The sequence below is a fragment of the Marmota monax genome, unplaced genomic scaffold (assembly GCF_021218885.2).
Source record: "Marmota monax isolate L192 unplaced genomic scaffold, Marmota_monax_Labrador192_F-V1.1 WCK01_AAM20220418_F8-fsc00001, whole genome shotgun sequence".
In the NCBI taxonomy this organism is placed as follows: Eukaryota; Metazoa; Chordata; class Mammalia; order Rodentia; family Sciuridae; genus Marmota; species Marmota monax.
In genome coordinates, this window is record NW_026693777.1 from 25,477,005 (window position 1) to 25,488,850 (window position 11,846).

The window sequence follows — 11,846 nt, forward strand, 5'->3', positions numbered from 1 at the left end:
ACTGGCAAATATGAATTTCTCACATATTCTTTGCCTCATGAACAATGTACAGAGGAATATACTGCTGTTTTGTTTATTGGTTTTATTTCTCTTGGAGCACTCATACATACCACGATTGAAAAGAAGAGCAAGGACTAATAATGAGACACAATTAAAGTATTGCATAGGTTTCGTTCAAATCTGAAAAATGATACCAAATTCATGGTAGAGAGCACAATAGAAAACAGTTAGAACACAGCTGGAAGAGTTGCCTTGATATCTAAGTATGCAATTGGCATTGATCCTTGGGCTTTTAGGATGAAACAGGAAAAAAAAAATCTCCCAGCTTTCAACCCAATCTATAAAATAAAGAACACACGATGTTGGAAAAAGCAAACCCAAAGTGCACAGTTTAAAGCAAATTTTATATAGGTATAGCATTATCTGTATGTGACCCCCACCCTTCACACACACACGAAACCAACCTGGAGGGGATGGTTCAGGGTCTATTTATAGTGTGTGTGTGTGTGTGTGTGTGTGTGTGTGTTCATGTCCATGGGGGAGATTGAGCACAGAAGGAGTTTAATATGGTTATGAAATGGAATTTGTCAAGGAAGGCAGAGTAACTTTTTTATTTTTCTGTACTGGGGGGTGCTCTACCACTGAACTACACCCAAGCCCTTTTTTTTTTTTTTTTTATATAGACAAGGTCTTACTAAGTTGTCCAGGCTGGCCTTGCACTTATGATCTTCCTATCTCAGCTTCTCAAGTAGCTGGGATTATAGGTACACCACTGCCTGGCAGTAACTTTTAAAATTACCCACATACTTGTTCAATTCCTGGTGGATTCTCTTGTATTGTTTGAATTGGTTCCTTGAATTCATTTAAAAAGGAATAATGTTATGATAAAATTTGAGATATGCTAAATAACCCCCATTCTTCAACCGCTATCTGAAATGAATTAAAGATAAGAAATTAGCTAACTCACACTATTAACACTTACCCTTTATTGGGTCAGCTGAAATATAAATCAACTTAAAAATGTATTACAATAAAGAACACATAATGTTGGAAAAAGCAAACCAAAAGTGTACCACTTAAAGCAAATTTTATATAGGCATAGCATCATCTAGCAATGTTCAATTATTAATATCTCTACTAAACACTAGCAGCTAAATGTGTCAAAAATATTTGTAACACTAATGTAACTTGTAACTCTGCAAGTCCTTTTGAAATCATTTTTTATGAAAAAAAGACAAAGTATATGTAAATAGATATTAACATGTACCCTTTCAGTGTGCTTTTTCCTTAATCATTTGATTTATGAATGTCTATGAACATATGGCAAATCTCATAAAAAAAATCAAACTTGAAGTAAAACATCTTCAAGTTCCTAAGTTATAATGATAGAAAGCAGGTGACACTTAGTTCCTGTCTCTTATGATCTAGTTCCTTTTGTTCAAGTCAGAAGGTATTTGAGACAAATTTGTAAGATAACATAGGAAATTGGATAATCCAATGAAATTGCCATGAGATTGACCCTCATACAAATGTATGTATACATCTATATAGGTATACAAAGGCAAATGCATGTACTTATGGAAATGAGTGTATATACATTTATGTACAATATTCATTTCTAAGGTTATGTTTTAAGTAAAAATTTCTGCAAATGTTTGGGTGGAAACCCCTTCTAGTCATTATTGATCCTTACCAAGGATGCATGAAAGCAGCTGAAAAAAAAAATTAGACATAGGAGTTTGGGAACCTCAAGGTTTATAGCTCCTTGAAGTCACGGCATAAAAACCAGCCACGAAGAAGAGGAGAGAGAGCTCTGGTGGGGAGGGTGGCTTCTCCATCCACTTCCTTTAGAGCAGCTCAGGAGATAGCCCCCAGGAGAGTGGTATTAGAGCAATTCCTTAGGTTAACACTCCAGAGCATTAGGCTAGGAGTTAGAAAACTGGTGCTTTCCAGTGAACACTTAATAAAGACATTCCTGGACCTAGACAGAGCTGCACTGATCATGAACTCAGGCCGCATGCAGCTAGTGATTACAAAGAGTTCCTTGACAAGAAACAAACTTCAGTGAGTAGTAAGCCAGCATTTCTAAGTAGCCCACTGAGAAGAAAATGCAGTTGAAACAAACAAACAAACAAAAGCCCCACAATACTTTGCAAGTGTTATTAAATTGCTAAAGGAAAACAAAATACCTGCAATGTATTATGTGTCAGTGTTTAGTTTGACTTAAGTCTTTACCTTAAATATTATTGCTGATATTTTATTTATTTTTTACGTTTATTTATTTATTTTTTTTAGTCGTAGTTGGACACAATACCTTTATTTTATTTTTTTTATGTGGTGCTGAGGATCAAACCTAGGGCCTCACACTTGCTAGGTTAGTGCTCTGCCACTGAGCCACAACCCCAACCCCTATTGCTGATATTTTAATGAAGCCTTGAATGCTAAATTACTTGAACTGATTGAAAATTGTCAGACGTTAGTTTTCAATGACTTAAAAAACCACTGGAATGAATCTGGAAACAAGGTTTGCTCTGCCACCTGCTGGCTGTTTCAAAATAAGGCTCTCTCAGGATCTTGCCACATTCAACAATGAACCTCAGCCCCGCCTTAAAAAAAGGATGTACTATATTGCAGAAGAATTCATCTGGCCTGTAGATGGTGGAAATAGCACTGGACTGGACCAGAAACTCTGGGGTGGAGAGGTGTAGGTGGTTTGCAGGAGTCCCAATTTTATCACTTCCTGTATGGCCAGTTGCCTAAGTCTTCAGACACTTCCTCCATCATTAGAATTGATCTTCTTGTCCATGGCCACCTTTACCCAACAATTTAGTGGTCTTGTCTCTAGGTCAGGTGTTATGCGATATCTCCCTTACCTCAAATAGGAAAGTGCTTTTAAAACCATTGGGCAGTGGAAGAAAAATATATTTTTCAGAATTATGGGTGGAAATAGCATGAAGTCAGTTCCTTGGCTTCTTACAATCTGTAGTTCATTGGGCATTGTTACAAAGCTTTTTATCAAGTTCACAGTCTAACTGGACCAGTCACCGTAAATTATCTTGAGAAAAATGGAAAAGTATAAATGTGTGCATATTTGCTTAAATTCTAAACCAGTTTCCCAACTTCGGCATATCCCCTGACCTTTAACAACTTTACCTCTTCCAAGAACACATATTCCAATTAGAAGTCTCGAACATTCCTAGGTTTGTGCTTTGAATAGAGAGGGAAAGCATCTGTAATCATAAAAACAAAATTACCTTCCCCATCTTTTCTAGTTATGCCAAATAGTTTTCAATGGTAGCCTTAATGGAACTCAGGGAAACAAAACTGTGATACACAATATAAAAGCCAAAATTGAATCAAGTTGCCACATTGAACTTTTTTAAGAAAACAATTTCTTGATTTCCCAGCTGTGGACTATTCCATTTCTTTAAACCCTAATAAAGTTTCCACAATTCACTCTTGTGAAGGATTCTGTTATTGAGATTTAATATAAATTTGCAGGCATTTACAAAAGGAAGGTCAGGCAAAATTACATCCTCCCCAATTGCTTTATTCTTCACATAAATATCCCTTAAAATAGGTTGCTGGGGTTTTTTGGATTTTTTTTTAAATACTCCTGAACAGTACTGCAATCAGTTTCACAAAACAAACATGGAATTCTGAAGTTAGGCAAGCTCCTGAGTTTGCTTGAGGGAGACAATGTCCTCCTTGTCACTTGGTTTTCTTTTCTTTCTTCCTTCCTTTTTTTTTTTTAAAGGAAAGGTTTTTTTTTCCTCCCCTGTCCTTTTTGTAGACCACCCATGAACCTTTTTTTTTTCTCATTTAATCTGAGAAAGGGGAGAAAAGGAGACTTGTTGCCCTTAGCAGTTCTTGGGCTTTTCTCCCAATAGGGTAAGTTAATTATTTTAACCTACTGATGAGGGGTGGTCAGGTCAGTTGGTGTGGGGGGGAAGGGGAAACAGGTGTTTCACACACCTGCACTTCTAGGCTTAATTGCTCTGAAATCTTCTAGGCTCTCAACTGCATTTTCCTTTCTTTACAGAGGCTCAGGGGAGGGGTTCCATTTGTGGAGTTCTTAACTAATGGTAGCATAAATATGCAACCACTTTTGACTGAACAAATTATTTCCTTTAAAATGAACTCCAGGTAAATTTAATTAGAAAAAAAGGTGATTGACAGGTATGACTCTGAATGCAAGGATTAAAAGTCTTAACTGCTGTTAAAAAAAAAAAAAGGCAAAGTCAGGAGTCAGCCATATTCTGTTTTCTTCTCACAGCAATGAGTTCAGGTAAAGAAAACGAGGATCAATGGTGATGGAATTCTTCACGTTGTGTGTGATATCCACCACAACTAAATATAAAAGTAGCTTTATTTTTTTCAATAGAGTGCACAGAAAAGTCAACTTTTAAAAAATGCTGAGTTAGGGCTGGGGCCATGACTCAGTGGTATAGTGCTTGCCTAGCATGTGTGAGGTCCTGGGTTCAATCCCTAGCACTGCAAAAATATTAAAAAATTTAAAAATTGAGATAATTTACGTATCAAAATGAGTATTTAATGTGGTATTTTTGTATTCACTTTAACTGCTTTCACAGACATAGCATATAATAATTGTTTATCATGTACAATCCACTCTGATATGTAGTTTTATTTAAACTTAACACCAACTCTGTGAAGTAATTCTGATTATTAACTTCATTTTACAGGTGCTGAAGCTGAGGTAGGAGTTTATTAAGTTATCCAAGGCCAGTTAGTAAGAGGTTGGGTGAGGATTCAAATATAAGCAGCACAGTCCAGAGGCTATGACTCCTAGTATCATTCAATCTCTAGAAGTCAAGAGCAATCAAGTCTCCCAACACCAAGCTGTTTTCCCGGAGCTCATCTATTTGCTTCCTAAGGGAAGGTGAGGCAAGATAAAGATTAGAACTTCAATGCTGAGCAAAAAACTCAAGAGTTCATTGCCTAGTTGAGTCAAAAGAGCCACAGGACACACAGTATATTTAATAAATGGTATAGAAAAATTCTAGAAAAGGCATAGAGCTTCAGGATGTATCAGGCCTCAAGTAGGGAAATCTTGATTATAATTCTAAGTTGGAAAATTGATTATTTTGGAACTAATTCTCTTGTTCAATGAATAAGTAATCTGTGGGAGATTTGGTCAAAGTTTCACAACAGAGTCAGAGAGTAATAAAGATTGAAATCAAGAAACACTGCTTCACAGAGTGCCTTTTAATTTCTGGGTAACCTGCTTTTCTTCCTCAGGTAAGGACAATTACACCAGTTAATTATACCAAAAATTCAACAACCTTGCCATGTGACTGACTTCTTGCCTATTGGTGAAAAGGGCAACTGAAATGGAAATATAGTCTGTTACACTGACATGAACGTTTCTCTTTGGGCAGCAGCTAATATATGCTCACTCGACACAGGAAATCAGGTGTCAAAACTGGCAGACTACGTCAAGTAAATATTCTAGTCTCAGAAAAAAGAACCTCAGTCCTTGCTTCCGCTTTCCTTTTTGCCTGCCCTTTTCATTTTTCCTTATTCATTTATAGGGTGTGGAGGTGTGGAAATAGGAAAGGGGGAATCCCCACTAGAACTGCCTGGAACCTCTCTTTGCTTCCTGATGGATCCCAGACCCTTCCTTTCATTATGCCTGGCGCTGGCACCAGTTCCCTTTTGGCCATTTGTTTCCAGTTGCTAGAATGACCATAAACTCACCTTAGAAATGGACATTGATGAGACATATTAGAATTTTAGGTGGAAGGACCCTGGGGGAGAGGGGTGTAGCTCAGTGGTAAAAGTCATATTTAATATACTAGAGGCTTTAGGTTCAATCCCCAGCACACACGAAAAAATATGAATGGGAAATGGTGTGCAATTGTAGCATAAGTCATCTGTGCAAAATTCCCCTGGGATACACTAGATGTTAGTGTAGGAGACTGTAATACAGAGCAAAAGTTTCAGAGAAAGGTCTACCCATGTGTTGTGAGTTTCTTTGACCAATAACCCTTATCCAAATAGAGTTGTGACCTAATTGTCTTTTCCACCCTTGCATTACAGTACTGGGTATTGGATAACCTTCTATTGGATAATACTTCTCAAACTTCAGATGTGCATAAAAGCTACCTGGGGATCTTGTTAAAATAAAAGATTCTGATCTAGAAGGTTTCAGGTGGGTCCGAGAGTCTGCATTCCCAATGAATTTTAGGTGATGTTGCTGATTTGTAGACTTACTTAGAGTATCAAGGGGTAGAGTAACCTCGCAGGTTTAAAGACAAATCTGTTCCCTTTTTTTGTATGAATAAAGTTACAATTTTAAGAAAGTTATTTTTTAAAAAATGCTAATTTTTTTGTATGCCGGACTTCGCCTATCATTGTGTGTTTTATTATGTTTGACCTGTGTTTTTCAGATAGTTGGACTAGTTAAGAGAATATGAACAGCAAAATTGGTAAATCTAATTTACTAGATTTACATACTTAACAAGTTTGTGTTAATTTTTATGTATAAGTCTCCCCTTTAAGTGTTCCAGGTGTTTGAGAGAATCAAATATGCTTGAATTTAAAATTGTGTTTTGAAATGTCTAAGGGGAGTTCAATAACTATGTAAGAAGTATAAAAATTTAGGAAAATTTAACCTTTCTCATTTGACACAATTAAACACTGATCAAAGAATAAGACAAAGAAATACATGTATATAACTTGTTGATCAAATAGGAAATTATAATGAAAATGAGAAAGTATTGAGAATAGGTGACAAAATACTATATATCAAAACTTGTGGAATAAGGTTAAACTGATAATTATAGAATAATAATAATAATAATAATAATAATAATATTATTATTATTACAGTGCTTAGGGATCAACATGGGGCCTTGCACACACTAGGCAACTGCCCTACCAGTGAGCCATAACCCAAGCACAAAATTCATACTTGTTCATAATTAGAAAAAAGAAAAGCTGAACATTAAGAGTTAGAACAAGAACAACAAGAAAGAAAGGGAATTAAATAATAAAGATAATAGGAATTAGCTGAATAGAAAAAGTAGAAAATAAGGAGAATCAACAAAGCTAAAAATCTGGCCATTTGAAATGACTTATAAATTACAAACCTTTATAAAGACAGAGTGAAAAACTAGAGGATATGTAAGTTCAATATGAAAAGGAAACAACTATAGGTGCTGCAGGAATTTTAAAACATTATGGGGATGGGACCAATTGTTTGCAAGTGTATTGGAAAACTTAGGAGAAATGGACAGATCCTAAGAAAAAAATATATCATAAATGTCGCTCACAAAAGAAAAGTTGAATAGTTTTATAACCTTTCAAAAATGGAATTAGTTGTTTAAAAATTCCACAGATAGTGTGGCTCAGCAGTAGAGCACTTGCCGGGCATGTGTGAGACACTGGGTTTGATCCCTAGCACTGCAAAAATAAATAAATAGATAGATAGATAGATAGATAGATAAATAAATAGTAATGAAAATAATAAATTAAATAAATAAAAAGTTCCACAAAGATTAAACACCATTCTCTGTCACTTTTAACAGTTTACCAAATATAAAAAGGTATAGGAAAAAAGAACACTCCAAACATACGTGTAAACAGAAATTCTAGGGGGATTAGAGACTTAGATGTAAAAGGCAAAACTATAAGCTTTTGGAAGATGAGTGTCTTTATAACCTAATGATGGAGAACTATTTTTAAGACACTAATGGCACAAACTATGGAGGAAAAAAACAACAATAAAGAACTTGCCTAGTATGGTGGCTCACACCTGTGGTCCCAGATACTTAGGAGCACGAGGCAGGAGGATTGAAAGTTTGAAGCCCTGGGCAACTTAGCAAGATCCTTTATCAAAATAAAATAAAAAGGGTTGGTGATGTAGCTCAGTGGTACAAAACTTGTCCAGAATGTATAAAGCCCTAGATTCAATCCCCAGTGACACATACACACTCACACACACAAAAATAAATAAATAAATAAAATAAAGAATAAATTGTGATATAGTCATATAGTGGAATATTATATAATATTAAAACAAAATAATACAAACAACATGAATATTAGGAATACAGTATCATAGAATATCTAAAGCATCAGCAAGCATTTGGCCCACATTCCTCTGTCTAGCAATCAAATCATTCCATAATCCATAAAGCCAATTTAATCTAGCCAATCTCATATCCTTCCCCAAAGCACATTAAGTCATCATGTCTACTAGGCACGGCTTTTTTCATAGTTCCTCATGAATGTCATGATTCTGCCTTCTGCCTTGACTTCACTTATATTGTCACTGAACTTACAGTGGATGCTCTCTCCTGATTCACCAAATCCACCTGGTCTTCCAAGCCCACCTGGACCTCCACCTCCTTAGGAAGCCTTCTGTAACTGCTCAAGGGTTCGAACTCCTATTGAGTTTACAGCCAGGTCTACGAAGTTTTAGACTAATGGTTCTCCAGGAAAACTAAATTTAACAGGTATATACTGAACTTCTATTATTCGAAGAGCCTGTGTGAAGTGTGGCAAGAGGGTATAAAAGAGATTAATTTAAAATAGTCCTTACTCGTGGGCATGGTGGCACTTGCCTGTAATCCAATTACTCAGGAAGCTGAGGCAGATCAATCACAAGTTCGAGGTTAACTGGGCAACTTAGTGAAACTCTGTTTCAAAATAAAAGAAAAAGTGCTGGGAGTGTAGCTCAATGGTAGAGCACTTGTCTGGTATGTGCAAGGCCCTGGGTTCAATTCCCAGTACTGCCAAAAAAAAAAAAAGTTCTTACTCTCCAGCTCTATGGAGTGATCTGTGAAAACTGGGGAATGAGGCAAAGTTTTTTTTAGCTACCAGCTCTTAAGGAAGTGGAGAAGCAACAGGTATGGCAGTGTTTTGGCCATGGGCTCCACAGACCTGAGTTTTGGTTCTGACTCTCCCATATGCTAGCAGTGTGACCTGGTACAAAGTTATTTTTCTGTGCTTTAGATTTCCTATCTGTATAATGTGCACTGGTGCTACCCCATGCCCTATAATGATGTGCTAAGGGTGGAGCCTGGCACAGTAAGCAAAGAAAGAGACTCTTAGCAATAAAGATGGCTAGGGTTTTAACAGTTGCAGATGGGGGTAAAGTATACAAGGTTTAGAGAACAGGCAGAGCTTGTAGGCAGCATGAGTTGCCCCTGTAAACAGTGTGGTGTGCTGGGGCACAGAATTGAGGCAAGAGGGGTCCAGGGGAGGAGAAGGAGGAGGGATCTGAGAAGTGTGTACTTAATCCTTGGGTGAGAGTATTGACAAATAAGAGGCATGCTTGCCTCTAGAAAGCCCTGAGAAAAGAGAAGAATCAGGGAAACTGATTAAAACCATGGTAAAATTTTACTGGTTTTGGCTGTAGTACAAAAATAACAATAGAAGTAATAAAGATTTCTTGGAAAATTGGGAATGGAACCACCATTTGACCCAGCTATCCCTCTCCTCAGTCTGTACCCAAAGGACTTAAAAACAGCATACTACAAGGACACAGCCACATCAATGTTTATAGCAGCACAATTCACAATAGCTAAACTGTGGAACCAACCTAGGTGCCCTTCAGTAGATGAATGGATAAAAATTTTGTGGCCTATATACACAATGGACTATTACTCAGCAATAAAAGAGAATAAAATCATGACATTTGCAGATAAATGGATGGAGTTAGAGAAGATAATACTAAGTGAAGTTAGCCAATCCCCAAAAAACAAATGCCGAATGTTTTCTCTGATATAAGGAGGTTGATTCATGATGGGGTAGGGAGGGGAAGCATGGGAGGAATAGATGAACTCTAGATAGGGCAGAGGAGTGGGAGGGAAAGGGAGGAAGTATGGGGTTAGAAATGATGGTTGAATGTGATAGACATTATTATCCAAAGTACATGTATAAAGACATGAATTGGTGTGAATATACTTTGTATACAACCAGAAAAAAAAAATAATACTGTCAATAAGTAGTTGAAAATTGTGAGACTGGGGTTGTGGCTCAGTGATAGAGTGCTTGCCTAGCGTATGTGAAGCACTGGGCTTGATTCTTAGCACCATATAGAAATGAATAAATAAAATAATGGTCCATTGACAATTTAAACAACTAAAATATTTTTTTAATTTAAAAAGATTATAAAAATATTGTTTATATTTTGCATCAATGAAAACATAAAAAAGTAAAAATTGACAGATACTTATTGGGGATCTATAGCTCTATAGCTTTATTACAATAATGTTGTTGACACTTTTCTTTGTGGTGCTGGGGACTGAACCCAGGGGCATTCTACCACTGAGCTACACCCCCAGATCTTTTTACTTTTTATTTTGAGACAGGGTCTCACTAAGTTGCCCAGGCTGCTCTCTCAAAGTTGGAATCCTCCTGCCTCAGCCTCTTGTCTTGATATTTATTTTATTTCTAAAACTATAACACAAATATAACAAAGAATTTTTATCATGAGGAAAACTGTATAACTCTCAGTTATCAGTGACAAACTTGGGTAGTACATCACTGATACTCTTCTTTATTCTAGAAATGGGCAGAGAGAGGGGACATATTTAAAACAGGAACTTAAAGTGATATTTTGGACCAAAATAGTTTGTTTTCATCTTTAAACAGTCATGACAAATAATTTTCAAATAATGTAACAAATTAGTTATCTAACAAAAACATAGGCAAATTAATTTAAAGATTAAACTAAATGGTTTGTGGTCTTTGCAATACCTGAAAATGTTCATCCAATTCACTTTAGTACCCAGTCTAGACTTTAAAAAAAAAAATCCCTGAAAGATTTCTCTTATCTTTATCAGTCAAGGAAGAAGAAAAAGTATTTTCCTTCTACCCCCGCCTACGTACTTTACTCTGGGCCTTTGAGTCTCTTGGTGACCCTGCTAATAAAGACACAGATAAAATAATTAGGAAGAAATATCATGAAATCAGTTTCATTTGTGACTTTCTGACAAGAGCCCACTATAGTTTAGACATCAGGGGCAGCGATTCTGCGATTTACTGATTCTTCATGCCATGAATATAGACAATGAGGAAGATTGTCTCTTTCATAACTGATAAAGAAGTCAAAAGCCTTTTCCATTGTCTCTAAATTCCTGACTTTTCCTCCCAACAGTTTATGGTGAAGTTTCACTCACTGAATTTACAAGTTAATAAACTTAGAAAATGAATTGAATTGTTCATGATGGCACAGCCCACTCATAAATAATTCTGATGCATTCTATACCTCTTTGGACTACTAAAAACAAAGCAAAACCAAAAGCTGTTTGTTTTATATAACCATAAGTTTATTTTTAAAAATCTGGAAGATTCAATTTTTCTAAGTACAGATCTTGCTTCTTTCTATTTTCTAGGTATTACCCAAAGAATGTACAGAAGACATGAGGTTTGGTGGTGCACGCCTGTAATCCCAATGGCTCGAGAGGCTGAGGCAGGAGGATCGAGAGTTCAAAGCCAGCCTCAGCAAAAGTGAAGCACTCAGCAACTCAGTGAGAACCTGTCTCTAAATAAAATACAAAATAGGGCTGGGGATGTGGCTCAGTGGTTGAGTGCCCCTGAGTTCAACTGCCGGTACCAAAAAAAAAAAAAAAAAAAAAAGAATGTACAGAAGAATATTTATAGCACATCAGGAAATGCTAGTATACATGCCAGATATATAGCTTCACAATGGAAAATATCCCTTCTTAAAAATTAGTTTGGAAAGATTTCTACAGTGTGATGCTACAAAAAAAATTAATTGATAATCACCATGGTATCCTTTCTTTAAAAGATATAATTTACAGATATTTCAATTGCACCATCAAATGCCACAGCTTATAAGATGGTTCAAAATG